This window comes from Aotus nancymaae, unplaced genomic scaffold (genome assembly GCF_030222135.1).
Source record: "Aotus nancymaae isolate 86718 unplaced genomic scaffold, 86718_ANA_hifiasm-v0.15.2.pri h1tg000064l_1, whole genome shotgun sequence".
NCBI classification, from domain to species: Eukaryota; Metazoa; Chordata; class Mammalia; order Primates; family Aotidae; genus Aotus; species Aotus nancymaae.
This window is the reverse complement of record NW_026988479.1, coordinates 27446987-27470386: the sequence shown is the minus strand read 5'-3', so window position 1 is coordinate 27470386 and position 23400 is coordinate 27446987.

Genomic DNA, 23400 nt, shown 5'->3' with positions numbered 1-23400 from the left:
GGCAATAAAAAATTATAAAATACAAAAGAAAATTCTCTAGTATGAAAATTAATAGACACAATAGGATGGCTACAACCAAGGAGTTTAGATAAAAGAAAATTTAAAAAACAATATAAAAGTAAGTCTAGGACAATTTAAGAACAAAGAGAACCATTTAAAACTAGAGATAAAGATTTTGGAAAAATATATTTAAAGTTACTAAAGGTATGCCTAGAGACAAATAATAAATCATTGAAATTTACAATTCAACCATTTTGTAACCACCAGGTCATCAGAAGTTAGAAAAGATGGCAATAACAAATGTTGCTAAGGATGTGGATCAGTGAGAACTCACCTCACGAACTCCTGGCTAGGGGTGTGATTTGGAAAAACAAACAGGCATCACCTGGTACATTGAAGGTGCTCAAACCCTCTCATCCACACAATGCTGCTTTTGTGCTTTTAGACAAATACCTTGCGATTCTTGCCCTTGTGCAGTAAGAGCTGCACAAGCATTTTTATAAAAGTATAATCATTCAGAACTGTCTTTGGCACTAAAGAAAAAAGGTATAATCAACAAGAAATTTTACAGATTGTGGTATATTCACACAATGCAATACTATATAGCAATGAGAAAAAACAGATACCAGTGTGGATACATCTCATAGAAACTTGTTTTATGTCTGACAAATGTTTTTTTCTTTCTGATAACTTTTCCTCTGAGGTATGATTCCATTTTCATAAAAGTTAAAAAAAAAAAAAAAACTATATAGCGATACTTTAAAAGAAAAGAATGTTAAACTCATGAGATAAAATTTGACCTGGTTCCAAAATGAAAAAAAAAAATTGTAGAAAAACAAGTTTATTTCAATAGCAAATAAACAATGGAAAAACAAGTTTATTCAATAACTATGTGGAATGTACTCTAATAAGTCTTACTTTCATTTTCCCTTTTTCTGTTCCAATTGCTTCCTACAGCTGATTTTTTTGGGTAGTTTCTAGCTTCTCCCTCTGATGTTTTGTGTTATACACAAAAGGCAGCATGCTATATCACTATAGCATCTATTTTTCTGCTGTTATCAGTCAAGGTTCTCTGGAGAAACACAGTCAATATGAAATAAGAGAAAGAGATTGACTTTGAGGTTTTAGGATGTTAAGGAATTGGCTCAACTTGATTGTGGAGCTGGCAAGCTCAAAGTTTGTAGGACAGGCAAGCAAGTTGAAAATTCAGGCAGAATTTCTATGCTTCAGTCTTGAGGAAGAAGGCCTTCTTCTCCAGGAAACTTCAGATTTTGCTCGAGACCATCAACTGATTGATATATAGTGTGACCACCCACACTATACAAGGTAATATGCTGTACTTAAAGCCAACTGATTGTACTAGATTTGTTCTTAGCCAAAAGGCTGAGAAGCAATTCAGCTGACTGTAAATGTTACGCTTATAAAATATCTTCACAGCAATATCTAAATTACTGTTTCACCAAACAACTGGGCACATAACCTAGCCATGTTGACACATCAAATTAATCTAACATTTACCTACCTACCTACCATTCTATACCATGTTTTTCCATTTCCCAATATAGCATAAAGATGACCTCCTATTTACACAACTATATATAGATATAGATAACTATATATAACTATATCTTTCTTCTTCAATTTCTTTTACTGACTTTATTGTATAAATACATTATTTATTCAATCAGTTCTTAATGGATGTTTCAACTCTTTTAAGTATCATGAGAAAAGATCTTGTACATATGTTTCATAATTGTTTCAACATATTTTAGAAATAGATTCATAGGTTTGGTATTATGATAAATTTAATAAGTATTTTTCCTTGACATTGAGTTCCCCCTCCAAGACAGTTGGACATTTTAGCTCTGCGCCCAGCAATATAAGATTAAGGCCTATTTTTGGCATAACCTTACCAAAAAGCAATTATATTGTTAAACCTTTAGACTTTTTTCCCAATCTGATAAAAATAAGTAATCCTAGAGGAACAATAAAAGCTATCTGCATAGGAAACCCTTTCACTTCTCAGTAGTCCCAGCCCAAAGCCACCTTCCACTGAAGGAGGTCTAAGGGACTCAATCAGGTCTAGGATCCTCCATTGCAGGAGAGGCAGAAAACAAGCTCTCACACAAGGCAGAGTTTGGCAGCCCTGATGAGAGGAACAAGAACACTGAGAACGCCGCACTCTGAGGTTTAATGCACAGGGTCTGCCTAAGACAGAGGCTAGATTAGGAGAATTAAGAATCCCTTCTGCCCACCAGAAGGCTTGAATCAAGTAAAAAGCAACATCAGTTCCCTCCATTCAATGGGTGGGATTTTTCAAGGGATTGGTCAGGTTCCCTGGAATATGAACCTCCAAATAGAAATCAGGAGCTGATGGCAATGGTATAAATGTTCACTCGGGGACAACCACAAATGTGTAGTGTAGGCTGGGTTCTTAAGGGAGCTTCTTCCAATGGAAGAAGCAAGCAGGTTTGGGATTTTCTTGTGAGGGTTACATTTCCATAAGAGAAGAAGGCTGCACATGCACGGTGACTTGTATTTTCTGATATGACAGCTCCTCCACGAGATGCCAGTGAAGGTTAGGGTGGAGCAAAGAGGCAGAATAGGTGGAGGCAGCCAGCTAGCCATTGGGTAGGTAAGGCCCACCCGGTTGCTCTGGTGGAGGAGCAAAGACTTCAGAAAAGTGGAACTCTTTGACTGCTTCTCACAGCCTTGCTCTTAAAGTGCTTCAACTTTCCCTGTGCTCTAACATCTGACTGTCACTGCGTGCCCAAGTTGTACGTCAACAGTTATGTGTCTTAAACTGACAAGCAATACCATCAGATGGACTTGAGGAAAGAATCTACTCTTCTGTTAGCATTTTAGTGCCTCGTCCATCATGGCTTAGCGCTGTCATAAAGGGTCACCTGGCCCACAGTCAGTACACAGTGACAAACTCATCCTTCCCCACATAGACTATCAAGCTTGGACAGTAAGCCCAATAATAGATTGGACTCTGTGGATGCTTTTTACCCATGCCCCCCATAAACACACAATATACCCTGATTTTTGAGAAAGTAGGAAGGAGGAGGGTATCCCAAAACTTGGAAGCTGGAAAGTTGGTTCTCAGAGTTTAATTCAATTTACTATAAAGAAGTGAATGCATTTTTACACTTTGATATATGGAACAAAATTCATATTCATTTTCTATAAATGAGTTTCAACTGTGTATTACAGAATGTATCTAATAAACTATAAATCCCCAAATTCCCCCAAACCATCTCTTGTAGAGAGCATTATTTGAACAATTAAATACATATTGGATTTGGTCAGAAAGGCTGTAAGCAGAAATAAGGAAAACTTGTCTATTATATATCATGACAATTGCATTTCTGACCTGGCCAAGCAATTGTTCCACTTAGAGACCTAGAGGGACTAAATGATCTTTAAAGGTCCCTGGAATAGAAATACTGACACCTTTACAAATGTATTTCAGTGCTGCTGAATATTGCAAAGTTTTTGTGCAGAATGCTGAGGGTAGACTGAATTGATATAATCCTTTTTAGTAGACATTATTCCACCAATGCTTTCTATTTAAGAGGTCCACTGGAGACAGTGATACTTATGCCAGTTTAAAATGGGTTGGCAAGAGAGAAATTCAATTACACAACTGCCATGAGAAATGAATCTAAATGTTAATATTTCCCTATCCCAGACTCCTCTGGGTCTGGATTTGAAAGAGCTGTAGCAAACCAGAATGTTATCAAAGAGAATTGCTAGACCAGTAGCACCCTGAGGAAACGCCGTAAGATCACTTTCATGATAAAACAGAACCCAATTAGAACCTGGCCACACAGGCAGTGCCTTTAAAGTAAATCAACACATGACCTTTCCTAATGCCTGTATTCAAACTCCAACACAAAGTGAGAAGGGTTTCAGTTTCGAGGCTGATACAAACAGGTATTCCTCAACTATGTGTCTCTTAATGAGAAAATGTGTTCATCATCAGCAGGCATTGATGGAGAGCCAACTGCCTGCTTAACCCTGCAACAGTCATTAGAAGGTTCTCATAATCAACCGCACAGGGTATTTATAGAACACTTTACCATTTACAAACCAGTTTCACACACACACAAACCCACACAAAACATTACCTATTTCCCTACTTCTAGAGACAGAGATTAGATTATGGGTTGGGAGAATAAGAACAGATAAATATCCCTGAAGCAATTAAATGTACCACTATAATTTTACACTTTTCACAAGTAGCTAAATGCATACTGTATTTCAGGAAATGTATCGATTGCTTTACATGTTAAGTTTTATTTATTCAAAAATATATGTAAAACAGATGCTTGGTACATTGCTGGGGGGCACTGAAGATACGATAATTAGCTTTTAAAAAAAGAAAAACAAGACTGATCCTTGGTCTCACAAAACCCATATTTTGGTTGAGGAAGATGGATTCAAAAAATTAATCCTACTAACAAATGCACAAAATCGTGAATGAGTGCCCTTAAAAGAGCCTGGCTGTAATTGAGCATGTAAGAAAGGAAACTGAGGTAGTAACAGATGTGAGGAAAACCACCCTGCACAAGTGACACTTGAGTGGGGCTGAAAGAATATGCATGTCCATATTCTGACAACAGGATAAGAGAGGTATTATTGTGACTCCCCATTTCAATGTTAGGAAAACTAAGGCTTAGAGGTTAAGGAATCTTTCTAAGGTCTCAGAGCTGGTAAGAAGCTGGACTCAAATACAGGAGCCTCCAACTCCAAAGCTTTCACTTGCAACCACTGTATGATGCAAAAATGTTCATGCACTGTGTCAGTGTTTCTCAGAGTGGTTCCAGAATGGGCAACATGAGCTTCACCTGGGAACTTGTTAGAAATGCAAATTTCTAACAGTTCAGCTGAAATCAAAACTCTGGGGGTGGTGCCTGGCAATCTGTGCTTAATAATCCTTTCAAAGGATTCTCATGCACCGAATCCTGTTTGAGAAACATTGCATTATGGTATTTCAAGGAAAAAAGGGTTTTCAGGGCTATAATCAAGAAATTCTCATAAGAGATTTTGTTTCCTGTTCTACCTGACTTCGGTCTATGGAACCCTCTTATATTAGTATATTTTTCTTTTTTTCCCTCCCATTATTTTATTGTCTGAAAGTAAATATCTCATTCCTAAAAACTGCATCCTTGTAGAAATAGGTATTGACAGCTACTACTGATAAAAGTGTTGCACTGTTCTTAGGCAGGTGAAATACATAAAACATTTTAAACAAATAGCCAGGTGGAACAAAGGGCTTTTAAAATTTAATCACAGTCATGATCTTAATTCTAAGACACTCCCCCTAGATTGACTATCAGTTAACAGGAAACAAGACTTGCAAAAGCAATGGTTTACTTAAGATTGATAAATATGTTTGCAATAAGAAATTGTGTATTTGTTTACTTGAGACATAAAATGTGACAGAAAATTGTTACGGAAAATTGAAGTTGCTGATTTTGGCTGCAGATTAACTCAATAGCCCTGTGATACTGAACCTACTACTCTTTAAACTCATCAGATTTGTGTGGATGAAACCATGCTGAGTGGGTTATCGTCTTAGGCAGAGGGCATGCAACTGATTGGCCCCTACAGCTGTGGTAATGTCTTTAAGTTGTCTATGGTAGACTCATAATATAATGCTAAGGCTATTTCTCACCAACTCACTTTCTTCCCTTCTCCTCAACTTTGCAGGTAGCAGCAAGCTTTAATTTTCTCAAATTTTGCTCATCATGGGCATTGGGGTTGGCTTCTCACTGCACATTCCCCTTCCTTCAGCACATTGGAACCTCTCCCCTGCCCCTTTAGAGTTAGGGTGTGTAACTCAGGCATAAGCTAATCAACAACTCAGGGGTAAACTAATCAGCATGTTCTCATCCCTAATCAACCAAAACCAGACCAATCAGAAGTAAGGCATGATTTGCTGGAACTTTGAAGAAAACAACTTCTTTGTCTTGCAGTGAGAGTTTAAGGAGCTGCCTTCTCTCCCTGTGTATATGCATTAGGAAGCATGCAGTCCCAGGAATTGTTGGCAGCCCCGTTTTGTCTATAGAAAAAGCTGGTACTGAATAGGGTTAAGGGGCAAACTGAAGTGATCTAGACAGATAATTGACAGTATTGTTGAAATGCTGAATCAAACTAGTTCTGAAATTCACTTCATCTTTAGACTTGCCAGTTACATGAGTCAATCAATCTCATTTATTAAGTCAATTCGAACTAAGTTTTTTCTTATTTGTAGCCCTAACATATCTGAAATGATACTGATCACTCCATCAAGGAGAGAAATTTGACAATGTTGAAAAGCCTCAGAAGTGTATGTACCTTCTGAGCCAACAGTTTCTCTAAGAACTTATCCTAAGGAAATAGTTGAACAGCTATAAAGATATTTATATGCACAAGCTGATTCATGATATTCTTTAGCACAATACTGACAATGATCTAAATTTCTAGTGTGTGGCTAATTAACTAAATTGGAATACGAAGATACTACTGAATACCACCCAGCCTTGGAAACTGATAAACAAGGCAGCTGCATATTTGTCAGTGAAGGCTGAATCAAATTAGTTGATTTGACCCTACCACTAAAGGAGAGTGGGGTAGGCTTTTTCTAGAGCTCATAGATGCCAGGGAAGTGGGAAAGGAAAAGCAGGTAATATTGGGTTTTATTAATCCATTTTTATTAAAAAACAAAGTACAGTAATGATGCTAATGTCTTTTTGAGCTTTAAGTATCAAGAGCTTTGCAAACATTACTGCAGAGCTTCTCAGTCCTCCTGGCTGCATCATAGTGACCTAGATAAATCATTAAAAACAACAACACAAAAATAAACCCTCCAAGCCATGGCAGCACAATTACATCTGGCCCTCTGGGGAGGTGGGATGCACATATTGGAATTTTTCAAAGATCTTGGATGATCCTAACACTCAGTGAGGATTAAAAATCATGGTATTCTCTCTTTTATCCTCAGGACAATACTGTGTTACTTGTATCACCTTCCTTGTATGGATGAACAAGTCTCAGCAAGGTTAAATAACTTGCTTCCTATAACATAGCAGAGCCTTGACTCTACCCAGAGCTGTCTGACTTTTAAAACCATGATCTTGACAATGATAACAAATTGTCTTTTAGTAAGCTAGAGTGATTCTGTAAGGAATCTTGGTGCAAAGCGAAGGGAAAAGACTAGAAGACTTCATAGTCGAGTCTCTGAGTAGTAGAATTACAAATACTTTCTTTTTTTTTTTTTTTTTTTTTACAAATGTACAGGCTGTGTTTACCAATTAATATATCTTCAAAACCTCGGCTGTTGCAGCACACCATCCAGGACACCACCCCATCTTCTCTGGGGATAATCATCCTATTGCATAATGGATTTATTCAAGAAGTCCATTGTTTATAAATACAGACATCTGAATTCATAAGGCCCAGTTCCTTCCCTCAGCAGGAGCTGCTGCCCTGAGGAACCCTCCAGACAGCTCACCCACTCTCACCCCACCCAGCTCCAGACCCCCCCTGCTTTAACAGAGCAATTCCATCTTCCATGGTATTTCTGAATATCAAACTGCCCATATCCCCAGTTTATCTTAAAATTCTAGCTCAGAGTTCAAAGGTAACATTTCAGCATATTACAAAGAAGCATTAAAAATCACAGCCATCCAAGGACACTGAAGCTTACAAATAAACCGAAGTCAACAAAAAAATCATATTTGAATCAGTATCTAGCTTAGAAATGTTAATATAGTCAAACAATTTATTCTGACATTATCTAAAAACAATCAAATGTTGTTTTACGGAACTCTTAAAAAGTTGATTTGGCAAAATTGGGTTTTAGGTAAATATAGTTTCAGACAATCCTCCCACTCCAATTTCATCCTGGTCTGCTGAGTAAATATAGAATGTGCTTTCTTAAGGCGATGAACACTCAATTGAAACACATGAACTATTTTCAGTTTTCCGATAATGTAGTTTTCAGAATGCTTGGTTTTGACTGTCAACACTACCACATATATTGTCCTTAAAATTTTTCTCATCTATATTATTCAAGAAGCCCATTGTTTATAAATACAGACCTGTGAATTTGGCTTACAGGGTAGAAAAACTCAGAGCAAAGCTTGCTACTAGAAAAAGAACACAAGGACTCAGGCCTCAGACCCCCAATCCATGACAGTGGATGAATTAGTTTTCTACAGCTACTGCAACAAATTGCCATTGACTCCGTGGCTTTAACATACACACACATATTAGAGTTCTGAAGGTCAGAAGTCTGACATGGGTCTCACTAGGCTGTGTCTCTTTCTGGAAGCTGTAGGAAAGAGTCTTGCTTTTTGAAGCTTCTAGGGTCTACTGGCATTGCTTGGCTTGGAGCCCCTTCCTCCATCTTTAACGAAAGCCAGAGACATGAAGCTAAGTCCTTCCCATACTGCAGACTCTCTGGTTCTCTCTTCCACGGCACATCTCCCTCTGACCCCAGGTAGGAAAAGTTTTCTATAATACTTTGAAGAATTCGTGTGATTAGATTGAGCTCACTCAGGAAAATCCAGGGTAATCGTCCCATCTCAGGTCCTTAATTTAATTGTAGGTGCAAAATTTCTTTTGCCATGTGAGGCAACATGTTCACAACTTCTGAGAATTTGGATGTGGGCCTCTTTGCAGGAAGGCATTATTCTGCCTGTCCCAGTGAGTGTCAGTACGATTTTCTGTCCTAGCACAACTGAGAGATAAGACATTCTCATTAACACCAACTTGCCAAGAAAATGACTCTCAGGCATAGAAATGCTCACCCCAAAGAAGTCCATAAGAATGGGGGCAGAGGTGAGAAAGAGAAACCATTTTACGAAGGGATTTCTTTAATCACTGATGCCCTCTACTTTAGAAATAGTATAAACACTTAACTCTATACACCAGTATTTTTTTCTTGTATATTCTCATATAATACTTTTATAAATCATATTCAAGGGACACGTTTTACTGGTATAGATACATAACTTAAGAAAGCAAGGTTAGGAGTATTTCTGTAGGAAAAAAGTATGAATTTTGATGTAGGAGCTCAGCAAATGAGAATTTACAAGTTGCACACTTTCATATACAATTTTCAGATCTTGTGGGAAATGCGAGCTTTATTGCCAAGAAAATACATGTCCTTAAATGGGTAAAAAAATAAACTGGTAACTCAAATTCCCGAAGGCAAAAAAGTCAAGCCTCTAAGTCAAATAGTCCTTTCCATTAGTAAGTTGCTCAAAGCAATGCCACCACCCTAAATGAAGAGGTCAGGTACTGCCTAACCACAGGTGAAAACCTTTTATCTCACTCTGACATCGTCTTGCTAAATAGCCCTTCAACACAAAGACCCTTGGCCAGCACTGACTACCTTGACAGAGAGGTGGCATTTACCTTCAATACCCTGAGCTGTCCTTCCTTTTTCTCCCTGCAAATATCCGATCCTTCCACCCTCTCTCCACAATTCTTTAAAAGTTTACAGAACATCCTTCAGTCACAGAAAATTAGGCCATTCCCACTCTTCTCAGTTAAACCCAGGTTTAGAGAATGTGAGATTATTCTTTCTACTGTATTTTACATTCACGAAGTTTCTGGAAAACAAAAGGACATTTAACAAACATACTCTGAAAATTTACTAATTATCTAATACCCTACAGCAGTCATTCTCAACCCGAGTTATTTTAAATGTATATAAACATTCATATAGGCATATATTTATATAGAGCAGGAGACCTGTGATTCCACCCCTAGAGATTCAGATAAAATTGTCTAGGATGTGGAATATGGCCTGGAATGACAATTCCATGGTTTCTTCGTGTACCTCTTCCTTGTGAAATTATTTTCTGGAGGAGAGGGTTGGGCCCCAGGAATAAGTCTATTGATAAACATTTCAGGTGGATCAGATGGTAGTGGTTGTCAGAATACAGTTTGGGAATCAAAGTAATAGATGACAAAGAATTTTAGGGCAGCAGAAAAGGGATGAGTAAGAAGCTGTGCTCATTTGAGATAGAAAAGTTTGGGGTGGCTGCACAGGGTGAAAACAAAAACACAGACATAACACCTACACCCTCCAGAATAAGTGAAAAATTAACTTTTTCTCCTTAGGAAAACAGTAAGTAAATGGCAGACCTGGAATCCAGACCCAAAAGTTCTAATGTCTATCCTGTTTCCACCATGTCTCTTCAATTTTCTTTGTTTATAAATATGCCATAAAATCCTTAGAATGGAAAACATTTTACTGAGCTAAAGCAGCTTTAATGTTGACCATCGGCTTTCTGCCCTCCTGAGAAGACAGAAATTCCAAAAGAAGATAAAGAAATGCACTCTTTGTCTTTATTTAATAAACATTGTATTGTAAGCCAGGCCCTCAGTTAGCTGGTTTGTTCCTCATAGACCCTGTAGCTGAAACGTGGATGGCTCTCATTAGAAGTCAAGGAATACGCAGGCTCTGCACACACTACCTCATCATGCACAGATAAACAAGAAACAAATAAAATGTTACCTAGTTAGGCCTTTCCATAAAAGTTTTGATTAAAATGTACAAATGTTATTTTAAGACATTTAGATCAAATTCTCATGTGCATATTTTAGGCAAGTTTTTAAAAATTCAGAGAAAGGTTGGTATCAATGTCTCTCAACTTCATTTAGTCTATTTAATCTTTATATTTATTCCTATGGGAAATAGAACTACTCTAGTTTTAACTCCAGGGTGCTTTCAAGATAGTGTACTCTCCCTACCATTAGTTTTATTTCTGAGCACAATTTCTAAGGGGCAAAGTGCTTGCCGTTTCTGGTACATCATAGAAAAAAGGTAACAGCTTTTGCTACCATCTTCATTGACAAGCATTAAGTTAAATCATTGATTTGCTCCATCCAGAACACTTGTACAGAGTTTAGCTGGAAATGAAAGCTTCTCTAATTTTAGATCTGGATCTTTGTCAATTATCTTTCAGTCTTTTATGCTATTTCATCAGTTCCTGAGCCAAATCAAAACAACCAAAACCAAAACCAAAAAGCAAAACCAAAAACAAACAAAATACTACAAAGCCACTGGGCTAGAGAGTGCCTGACCTACAAGTTGAATGTTTCTTGGACTAATTTAGCAGTTATTTAAGTGGAGTAGTTCTTCATTTCCCTTTGACTTTATCACTTAATGAGAATTTGTTCAGTTAAATAAATCTTTCCAGGGTCCAGGAAGCAGACATGTCCACAGTCTCCCCCAAACCTGCATCTAGGTTCTTAGGGGACCTTATCTTTTTGCTTTTATTAGCACAACACACAAAAATAATGTTTTTATTCCAATAATGTAGGAGTGTAGCTGAAAAGTCAAACTATACAGCAACAGCACCAACACAAGTTGTCTTCTGCTTGATTTTGCCATATAATGAATTCCCATTCAAGATAGCAATGGCCTAGGTGACTTAATTCTCCAAACGAATGAATTCCTTGATCACTCAACAAAAGGTAGAGGGAAAAGGGATTTTAAAGTGCTCCATCAAGTCGGGGTGAGGGAACTCAGGAAACTTCTAAGTTTTCTTACTAATAAAAATGTAATTCCCACAGAAGAATCATTTTTGATGATACAGTCTGGATTATAATTAATAACCCTGCTTCTAACATTCCCCCGCTCTTAGTGTGTCCCACTCACCCACTTTATTTTTTTGAGACAAGGTCTCACTCTGGCACCCAGGCTGGATTACAGTGGTACAATCATGGACCACTGCAGCCTTGATCTCCCACACTCAGGTGATTCATCCACCTCAGCCTCCTGAATAGCTAGGACTATAGGCACGTGCCACCATGCCTGGCTAACTTTATGTTGTAGAGACCAGGTTTTGCCATGTTGTCCAGGCTGGTCTGGAACTCCTAGACTCAAGAGATCTGCCTGTCTCAGCCTCTCAAAGTGCTGGGATTATGGGCACCGTGGCTCACCATGGGCCATCACCCACTTTCTAAAACAGCTTCTGCAGAACATGTGAACATGCATACATCTTTTCTGATGATGGTTTGCAGATAATCAAATTTCAAGTTTATGGAAGCAAATTTATCTGTGGCATCGTCTTGCTGAATAGCCCTTCAACACAAAGACCCTTGGCCAGCACTGACCACCTTGACAGAGAGGTGGCATTTACCTTCAATATCCTGAGCTGTCCTTCCTTTTTCTCCCTGCAAATATCCAATCCTTCCACCCTCTCTCCACATTTCTTTAAAAGTTTACAGAACATCCTTCAATCACAGAAAATTAAGCCATTCCCACTCTTCTCAGTTAAACACAGGTTTAGAGAATGTGAGATTATTCTTTACATTGTATTTTACATTCATGACAATTTATCGTTGTACTTATTCATTTACAATCAATCTCTCACACCAAGGCAAAAAAGAAAGACCCTTTCTTAATTCTCTTGCAAGAAGGGGTGGAAGAAGTATCTTCTGCTTTCCCCCTTTACTTCACAAGAATAGAGACAGGAGAGTCAGCCCCAGCTATCACTTATTTCCATAAGTCACTTGTGCCCATTTGCTAGTCATAATGCAGTCTTAGAATACAGATACAGTGTTTTCTCTCCAACTTCTATATTGACTCATTCATATTTGCAAGAATATTTTCAATTGAGGATTCATAATGCATTCAGATCACAGTTGTCACCATCTTCCGCCCTGCATCAGCTTGCTTTATAGTTTTCTATTTTTTTTCCCCTTTTCGTTACATAGAGACGGGGTTTCACCATGTTGGTCAGGCTGGTCTCGAACCCCTGACTTCATGATCCACCCACCTTGGCCTCCCAAAGTGCTGGGATTACAGGTGTGAGCCACTGTGCCTGGCCGCTTTATAGTTTTCTAATCTTCTCTGCAAGTGTATGAGTTGTTACCTCTTGAGTATTCATCTTTAAGATATTTCCTGCTCTTGTGTCCTTCCTTTACAGACACTCTAAGTCTTGCCTATTTCTTTTTCATCCCCCTCGGCCTCCATGTCATTGAGAAACTACTGGCTCCAGTGCCAGGCCCTTCTTTCTTTCTCTTCCTCTCCCCCAGGTCTGTTTCAAATATTTTATAAAATTTCCATCCACAGCCACCTCAGATTATGCTACAGAGATGGCCAGGCCTTCTGCCAACCCATAGCCCATTTGCTTCAACTATTTTTTGGTTCAAAAGGGAAAACTTTTATAGAGTCAGCAAGAATTTAATTTCCTTCATATAGCCAAGCTGGATGAGTTGAACTTGAACTCAGGGTACATTTTCACTCAAATGTCCATTGGCATCAAGCTCCTTGGCAATTTTTTCCTTTATCACAGTCAAAATAAATAAGCATCTTATAAATTCTACATCTTGCAATTTGTACGGTAATTAGGTAAGAATCATCTCCATTCAGGAGAAATCAGAACAGTCACAGTTGGACCCACGTAAGACTTCTTGTTTTCTCTTTCCTATCACTTAGTTTCTACTCATACCTGAAAGGCAACCATCTAAACTTACAGCATCTATGACACCCCCGGTTAATACCTTTCTCTTCTCTAGTCCTGTACGCATTGTAAGGTTTAGTCTGATTTCAAGCTCCAATAAAATGCACAATCTTCCTACCAGTGGAATCTGAGAACAATGTACCATGGTCTATCTGAAATACCTACAGATACAGCTCGATCAATAATTGGCTAACAGACTTTCAGGCAGCTACCTCAAGGAAAGGAGGACTCCATCAAAGACAAAGTTAAGCCGTTGGATCATTCATGCTTGCTACTGTCTTCCCTGTGACATGGTAATTGCCCCATAAAGTATATACCTCGACTATATCTCGGCTTTCCATTGAAACTGCTCTCTGTAACCCTAATGTGACAGGTAAGCAGTCCAAACCAATGCCATCTTGGCCCCTGTGACTTGTAATAAGTAACTAAGGTCTGTAATTTCCACCTTACCCAGACAATGTGTAAACTAACTATCTTGACTTCTGTGAACCACTTAAGTAACTATCAGAATGTCCAAAGCCCTCACTCTCACCCCCACCCAGGAGGTGGTTTACAGAATGTCCAAAGTCCCCTGGCCCTCAGAATGTCCAAAGCCCCTCACCCTCACCCCCACCTAGGAGGTGGTTTATGGAATGTCCGAAGCCCCTCGCCCTCACCCCTGCCCAGGAGGTGGTTTATGGGCATAAAAGGTCTTGGCATCCTACTTTTGGGGCCACGGGTTAGAAAGACGCGAGTCCTCGGTGGGCGCCAGCAATAAAGACCCTGTAATTTGGCCTAGTCTATGTCTCGGTAGTGATTTTGCGCTCGCTCAGTTACAGCACCCAACTTCCCGAAACTGACTCCAGATGTCACCAATCAAAACTTTAACATGTGCCAGCACAAGGCAAGATAATTTCAACTCCTCCAAGGTTCCTGGCCATTAAGCAGGAATGGAAGACTTGGCAGACCCTGCTAAGACCTACAGTCTCTAGAAACCAATAGAAATAAGTCCAATAATGCTACCTTCTAGATAACTGCTCCCTTGGATCCAGATTCACCGGTGCTGCCTGTGCCCCTAGAGTGAAGTTGAAATGTTTCTATTTCTATTCCAGGGAGGTCGGACTCAGACAATCCCTGAGTACTTCGTTCTCTCAGCAAAGTCCAAGAGAGGCCACTGGTTGCAGTAATCTCTGCTCATTAATAGTAGGTGACCTTGTACTCTAGACCTGTGTGTCTGAAAGACACAGACAATTAGAAAAATTTCTCTCATTCTTTCACTTAAGACTTTTCACTGCAGATTCAGTGCACCTAGAGACCTTCAACATAATCCCTCACATTCCTGCCACAGGTGGTTGGGCTATCTCAGTAAGACCTCAATATCAGAGACCCCAGACAAGATGGAATATTGCTTACCCACACACTAGGCGAGGACATACCAGTCTCCACCCCAGGAGTTCTTGGTAGAGACCTCAGAATGCGTCTTTCTCATCCTGACTGTAAGGAGAGAAGGTGTGCTGTGAGTTTCCTGGTCACTTACAGCAGGTGCAAGGAGGGTCCAGGATTGCTTGAGGGAAACACCATGTACCCAAAGGGAATGATGGGATATTGTAGGGTGGGTTTTCAAAGACCAAGTGTATATAAGAATTACCTGAGAGTAGTTGAAATGCAAACTTCCAAACTTCCCTCACGTGGATTCTATTCCATGATAAATGCTCTGGGTATTCTTAGTGCATGTGAGCTGAATTGCCAAATATTAAAGGAAAAGACCTAGAATGACAACTACCTGGAGGGCAACCCCTTCTGCTTCATGGGAGGCTTCTGTTTTTAGGGCAAAAGTAGCCTGGCTGTGTCAATGATTATCACAATAATAAAGTTGACCTTTACAGAGTACTTGTTCTTTGCCATGTGCTGTTCAGGGTGCTTAATATGCATTATTTAGTTCACCGTCACCAATGGATGCTAATATCATCCCTTCTTTTGTTGTTGTTGTTGTTGTTGTTTGTTTGTTTTTTAAGACGGAGTCTTGCTCTGTCACGAGGCTGGAGCACAGTGGCGCAGTCTCGGCTCACTGCAACCTCTGCCTCTCGGGTTCAAGTACTTCTTCTGCCATATCATCCCTTCTTTATAACAGAGGTCTAGAGTGGCTGCTACGTGCCCGAGGTCACACAGTTATAAGCAATTAAAACCACATGGCCTCTGACTCAAATTCCTGATTTCTGATCAGAATAGTGACTCCCATATCCTAGTAATGTTCCTTCCTTGCACCTAAAAATATTAAGTGTGTCCTGACAACCCCATGGCTTGCAACTACTGTTTCTAACGTACATAGATCTGTGCTCTTGGAGGTACCCAAACCCCTCCAGTGAACCTGCATAAGGTCACAGCACAAGAGTGATCCCAGAGACAGCCATAGAAAATGATGGTGGGGAATATTTACTCAGGCCTCATTTCTTGTTGTATAAGATTCTAAGAGCTCTAGATGAGTTAACTCATTTCATCTTTACTATAACCCTATTATAAAACCACTTTACAGATGGGGAAACATGAAGGTCTAAAGAAATGTACAAGTTTGTGGGAAAGTGAATATACAAACAAAGAAAGGACTATCTATAATATAGAACTTTGCCCCACCAGCTGCACCAACCTGCCCAGAAAACCAACTCTCCTTGTCTACATTGTCCAGCCCAGGGAGCCAGCCTGCTGTAAGTCAGGCTTGTAGGAACTCTGACTGCTATCTTTAGTTACAATCTAGGAAAGTTAAACAATATCTTCTGTAACAATCAGCCCCAAATGGCCAGGACTTGACTAATAACCTAGAGTTGAATTGAGTCTATGAATTTTCGTCCCAATTTCCAACTTAGAACCAGCCAGAGAAGGTGAAATAAGCTCCCTCACCAATCTCACAGGATGCCTGATTTCTAGGTAGCCCCCCTCCAACTTCCCCATGCCAATAATCTCCAAACAAGTCTTTTTTTTCCCTACTACAAAGCTTTATTATTCCTCTGTCTTTGAGTCTGACAAACAGAAGCATTGGTGGCTGACTCCCTTGCAACAGCAAGCTTTGAATAAAAAGCCTTTGCCTGTTCTCATTGGGTTGATCTTTGTTGATTTCCACAGGTGCTTAAGATTACATTAGCATTCAAGTAGCAGATATGGGATTCAAAGTTAGGCACCTGGGCCTCAGAGTCCACCATCTTACTGCTAGTTTGAGAACGTGAAGCCTGCTTCTGAGCTTTCAGATAAACTCTTAGATGAGTAGCTGTTACTTCTAAGCCTTTGAAGATGGCTGGCTCTCCAGATTAATCTGCCACCTTCATTACAATCATCTAGCTCAGGGTTTGTCAACATCAGCACTGCTGACATTTTTGGCCTGATAGCCCATTGTTGTGGGGGCTGTCCTGTGTATTGCAAAATGTTTAGCAGCATCCCTGGCTTCTACCTACTTAGGTGTTAGGACTGCCTTTCCAGTTACAACAAAAAATGTCTCCAGATACTGTTCTGAATGTGGTAGTAGTAGTGGGGGGGCGGGGGGGGGTGTTGGTGGAGAATTTTCCCCACTGGACCAGTGATCTAGAACAGTTTCTAAAACCTTCAATGTGCAACTAATGACTTGGGGAACTTGTTAAAAATTCATATAAATTCAGTGGGCCCTGGGTGGGGCCTGAGATGCTGCATTTTTAACAGCTCCCAGGTGACATTCGATGTTGCTGGTCTGAGCACTTACATGATAGAAGCAAAAATCTAGAAGGTTTTCCTTTAAAATGTAGATTGTTCAGACCCACCTCAGAAGATGCTGATTCAGAATACCTGGGTTTGGACTCACGTGTCTGCATTTTAACAATTTTCTCAGAGGTTTCTGGTGCACAATAAGGTGTGATAACCCTTGTCTTGTTTTAGTAACCTCAGGTCCAATACAAAACGTTTCAGATATTCTGAGATTAAGCTTAGATTTTCTGGAGATACCACCCTAAATAGGGTCCACAGCTGTGAGAAAAGACATTGCACCAGCAGTGAGAATTGTGCTGGGCTCCCTGCCCCAAGGAAAGCCTCTTTCTGTTGAGAAGACTGAAGAGAAATCCTGAGGCAGATATGGGCTATCCTTGGGTAAAGGAGGACCTCAGAGTTTCAAGAAGGAGCCGGGCGAGGGTAGTCCAGGAGATCCATGTAGCATGGCAGTCAGGAAGTCTCCTAGAATGAATAAACTCCCAATATTTCTTCTTTTATTGAATCAGTCAGCTTTAGACTTAAATAGAGACAGAGAAGCAAAAAGAGACAAACACCACCATAACTCCTCTGAGAAAAGTATGTGCCTAGCTTGGTATTGGTTATAGATTTTTCATTACTTATTCTGAATCTTTCATTCAATAGATACAGATTTTCTATCAGAAGAATTAATAAAATTATTTACTGCATTCAGATTGAGTTAAAGTTTCATTTATTCACATGCAATGTAAAAATCTTAAAGAGATTTGAGGAACAGGCAAATAGATCAATCAGAGAGACAGAAAGCCTAGCTTGCTCTACAGTTACCTCGAGTCTCTAATAGGAATGCACCTTAAATCCTTGTCGCATACAGAGGAAGTCAGAGAGGAATTATTATACCATTTATAAGCTAAGCCCTATGTTAGATACTTTATTTACATTATTTAATTTGGCCTCAAAACAACCCTACAAAGTAGATGTTATTGCTTTCATTTTTCAAACCAGAAACCAAAGTCCGAAGAGCTTACACAATTCTTCAAAGTTGCATGGTAAGAAGACTGAAATCTGAGTGTCCTCTTCGGTTTCCTTTTATACTTTACTACCTTCATTAAGTTAGCAATCCGGCATTTCTATCCCTACTGAAGCCTGGAATTATCATAAATGGGAAGCATTTTGAGCCTCTTAACTCTTTAATTTTCCAGTGTTACAACCAATTTACTCTCCACTATACCACCAGAGTGGGATTTTGGAAGTGCAAACAGAATCATGTTACTCAACTCCCACTGTCTTCCCACAACCCCCATTTCATCTTCAAAATTCCTCTCATTGCCCTTGATATGAAATTGAAACTGCTTGTGCATCTCACAAGGCTAAGTTTTTACCCCGACTACCTTCCCAGCTTCATTTCTCCCAACTCCTCCCTATTTTCCCCCTACTTCCATTGCCCTTGCATGCTCTGTTCCAATCAGATGGAATTTCTTTTATTTCTTTCATCAATTCCATGCACACACTCTCTCATATCATTCTCTCTCCCTGAAATGCTTTCTCTTCTTTGTCTCCTCCTAGAGAGAGTGTGCTTTTGGGGAAGCCTGTGATGCTTTTGCTTTGTGTTCTCATGGCACCCTGTACTTCCCTATCATGACACTCAATACATTTTGTTTAGTGGCCAGGAAAATTCACCTCTCAGGTCTCTGAAGGAGGGGACACAATTCAATGACCTGAGTACTGAAGCCATATCTTCACCAGCTGCTCCCAGCATATGACTGAGCCCAGAGGAATACTAAGGCCGGTCCATTCCTGGCAGATGTGAGATTCCTCAGATTGCTAAAATCTCTTTAACTTTGTCAAAACTTTATGAAACTTGAAGAGGAAATTTTTCCTACATTTGTTCATTACATCTTTCACTCCTCCACAGGGGCTAGACATGCATTGTGGTCTAATGACCCTCCTAGCCTTCTCCGGCTCCCTATTTCCCTTCACAAGCATGTTCTCTGAAAATCTCTTGATGCCTGTTTCTCAGAGGAACAGAACTAAGCTACTCATTTAATTTTCTGTTTTTTCTCACTGGAGTATGAACTGTGTGAAAGAACACACACACACACACACACACACACACACACACAGAGTCTGTCTTGTTCATGTTTATAACCTCTGTACCTAGCACACAGTAGCCACTCATAAGTATTTTTCAGGTCAATATTGTTAAAGTTTGTCTCTAATACTACTGTTGATTTGACTCCAAACCCCATTTTCTTTTTTTTTTTTTTTTTTTTAACTACTTTTATTTTTTTAAATGGATGAGAGAGGTTTCTATGCTGCCCAGGGTGGCCTTGAACACGTAGCCTTGCCTCCTCATGTGCCAGGACAACTAGCCTGAGCCACCATGATCCATTTCTATTCACCTCCTCATGCTTCTTCCTCACTGCCCCTGTCCTATACACACACACACACACACACACACACGAGTAATACTAAGCATGTCAGGATATTCAGATATAGAGAATGATGATCCTTACTCCCCCCAAAATCTAATTGTACTGGAAGAACAGATGTGATCTGCAAAGGGTCTTTGTAGGGTGGGGATGAGGGAGGATGGGCAAAAGATATACATATGTAGATATTTGATAATCATGTGCCCAGCCACCAAGACTTTGTTCTTTTACTGCTATATCCCCTCTCCCTATAATAGTATCTGCCACATAGTAGGCAGTTCATAAACTTTTTGCAAAGTGGATGAAGGAGTGAATTGACCTCTCTACTTCTATGGATTTTTTTCCATATTCTCCATTTATTTGGATGCCATTTAGACAAAAGGTCTAACACAACACAGATATCATAAATGAACCTAAACTTGACATTTATTCTCCATTTTGAAGATGACATTTCTCCACATTTTGTTCTGGGAGAAATACAGCATATGACAAAATGCTTTTTTAAGTCCCTGTAGTGTTTGCACTGACTGGGAGACTTTGCTCCTTGAGATTCAAAGAGATATACTCAAGAAGTGTCTAACTAGTAAGTTAGAAAGGAAACTACTACCAATTAGTCCTTAAGAAACTAAAACCTTTTGCCAAACAAAAGCTTCTCTAATCAAAGTAATCCAACTAAAGCAGCATCAGAACACACTATGCCCAAGGCCTGTGCTGTGAACAGTGAACAACAGAAAGAGGAATGAGCTGTGGCTCCTGTCACTGTGACTCTGATGTAGCGGGAGGTGTGGACTTGTGACAGATACCTGGTGCTCACTTAGTGATCCTCACAGATGCTCAAAGTTCCGGCCATCTTTGAAGATGTAACTGAGTTGCCATCACCTCTGTAAAGTCTTTCCAAATCCCCAACCTTAAAATTCTTTTTCTTTCCATCTGTTTCTCTTTGTATTTTGTTCCACTTTTCACAGTCTATCTTGATGTAGAGTTAATTGGTCACACATGTCTGTTTATCCTCACTGCTCATTTAAATTCACTTGATAGTATATTCCATGTGCCAGGTATGGGAGTAACAAATTATATAAATCCCAACTTGTATTTTCTCTTCAGCCCTAAACAAAACTCTCTGAGGCAGGAAGCACTGATACATCAATAGCCACTTTACAGAGGAGGACTCTGAAAGTCAAAAAGGTTGGAGGTGAACAGCCCCAGATTTGAATTCCAGCTCTGCCATTTACTAGTCCTGTGACTGTGAATATTCATTTATTGCTCTGAGCCTCAATTTCCTGCAAAATGGGCGAATAGTGTTAGGTCCTACTTTATGGGTATGAATGTAATTAGGCAAAGGTCTTAGCACACAGTACCTGATATTTAATAAATAATTTATCATAATAAATAATTTAATAAATAACATTAATAAACAGCAGCAGTAAATACACAAATAAAGGTATGTTGCATAACTAATTAAAAGGCATATATTGAAACCAGATCTTAACTCTAAGTCCAGAACTCTCTTGAGTATACACTGCTTTGTCTGTATTATAGCATAAGCTTCTTCATGACAAAGAGTACTTTTAAGTTATTTTTAAATCTGCAGAAAATTTGGTGCAGTATTTTTCAATTAATAAGGCTCAAATTTTTAATTAAATATAAATAATTATTTCACTACATTTCCAGTCATCATCATTCACTTCATTACATCCCAGAGTACCCTGCATATAATGCTATTGCAGTATGCATTAATGATGGTTATGTTTGATTTTGAGCAATAAAAAACATGAAAATGGTAGCCTAAATCACAGAAGATTATTTATCTCATGGAAAGAAAGCTGGGATATGTTATTCAGGGCTTTCACAACAATAGAACAATGACATGAAGGAACTAGGCTCCTTCTATTGTTCTATTCCACCTTTTCTCTTCATTATCTCAAAATGATTGTTGAGCCTTGAGCCAGGATCTACATCAGCATGTTTATATTTCAGGTAGGAAAAAAGGTAAAAGAAGATGTGTAAACAAGTAAAGGGCAAGAACTACATTCCTGGCCACCCTTAGCTGCAAGAGAGGAATGGATTACGTATACAAAGATATCCAGCCTCTTGCTATAAAGATGACAAAAAAAGGAGATTGAGATAGGGATGGATAGATAAGTTTAGAGTGAGCCAGCATACAGTATCTGCCTCAGGAAGGTCTGATAAATTTTATATTAACTTGCATAAAATATTAATTTATTGTATTATTATATTATCAAGATAATTTTAAACATAATTTAAAACCCTCACTTTCCAGGGTGGCAAAAAATTAAAAATTAGTCACATTTTAAAGTCCCTCCCTAAAGTCATGTATTTATTAAAGTGCTAGGTGAGAATGGGGATATTCTTACATGGTACCAGAAACAAAGAAAAAAAACCTCAAGTTTTCCATCTACTATTAAATTACTCATTGATTCATTCAACAACAGAGATAAATCTTAAAGTCATTTTGCTAAGTAAAAGAAGCCAAATCCCAAAGGCTGCATATTTTATATTTCCATTCATATGAAAGTCCAGAAAACGTAAGACTACAGGAATGAAAAACAGATCAGTTGTTCCTAGAGAATGGTAGACAGAGGAGTGGTTTAGTGTAAAGAGGGGTTGGAGTAGGGAGGGATTGGATAGGTACACAGTGAGCCAATATATAGTACCTGCCTTGGGAAGATCTGATAAATTTATTTTATATTAAGTTACATAAAATATTAAATAACTATGTCTTTCTTTTTGTTCTTTCTTTATTTTTATTTTATTTTTTTGAGGCAGAGCCTCACACTGTCTCCCAGGCTGGAGTTCAGTGGTGTGATCTCAGTTCACTGCAACCTCTGCCTCCTGGGTTCAAATGATTCTCCTGCCTCAGCCTCCAGAGTACCTGGGATTACAGGTGCCCACCACCATGCGCAGCTAATTTTTTGCATTTTAATAGAGACAAGATTTCATCATATTGGCCAGGCTGGTCTCAAACTCCTGACATCATAATTCACCCACTTTGGCATCCCAAAGGGCTGGGATTATAGACATGAGCCACCGTGCCCAGCCAAAATAACTATATCTTTCAGGGGAAATTTGAGGATGACAGAAATGTTCTATACGGTACTAGAGTGGTGGACAATATGATTCCATGCATTTGTCAAAATCCATTGAGTTTCACATTACAAAGAAAGAACATTAATGCATATAAACTGTAAAATAAAAATAAGCAACCAGAATGTTGGGAGATCCGAAGACAAAGTGCAAGCTGAGAACAATGAATGTCACTGTATTACAAATGTATGATGTAGCTGCACTACAGAGGATGAGGGAAAAGGAGCTGGCTTAAGAAACTTTGGAAAATGGTGTTCAGACTGGAAACTGTATGGTTAACAAGTAGAAACTGTAGATAAACACTATACTCTGGTAAAGTTGTTTAACATGAGGGTAAAGATGAACAATTCTGAAGCTCTTTTGCATATACACTGGAGTTGAACAAAAAAATATATAGAAGGTGGTGGTAGGTGCCAGATTTCTAATCACTGGAGAGGAAAGTTATAGATAAGCAAGAATAGAGGCTACATTAACACTGTGGTACTTGGTTAGAGACATCAATATGAACCCTTATTTAGCTTAACATGTATAGAGAGATAGACAGATATAGAAACAATTATAGCTAAATATGAACTTATAGGTTAGTATACATACATATTACCTCTCTCTGTCTGCTGAGAGGGCTTAAAAATAATGACACCCCAGAAGCAATGATCACTCCCAGGGTACAAGCCTTGGTTTCAAAAACCACCCTCCCTATTTGATAG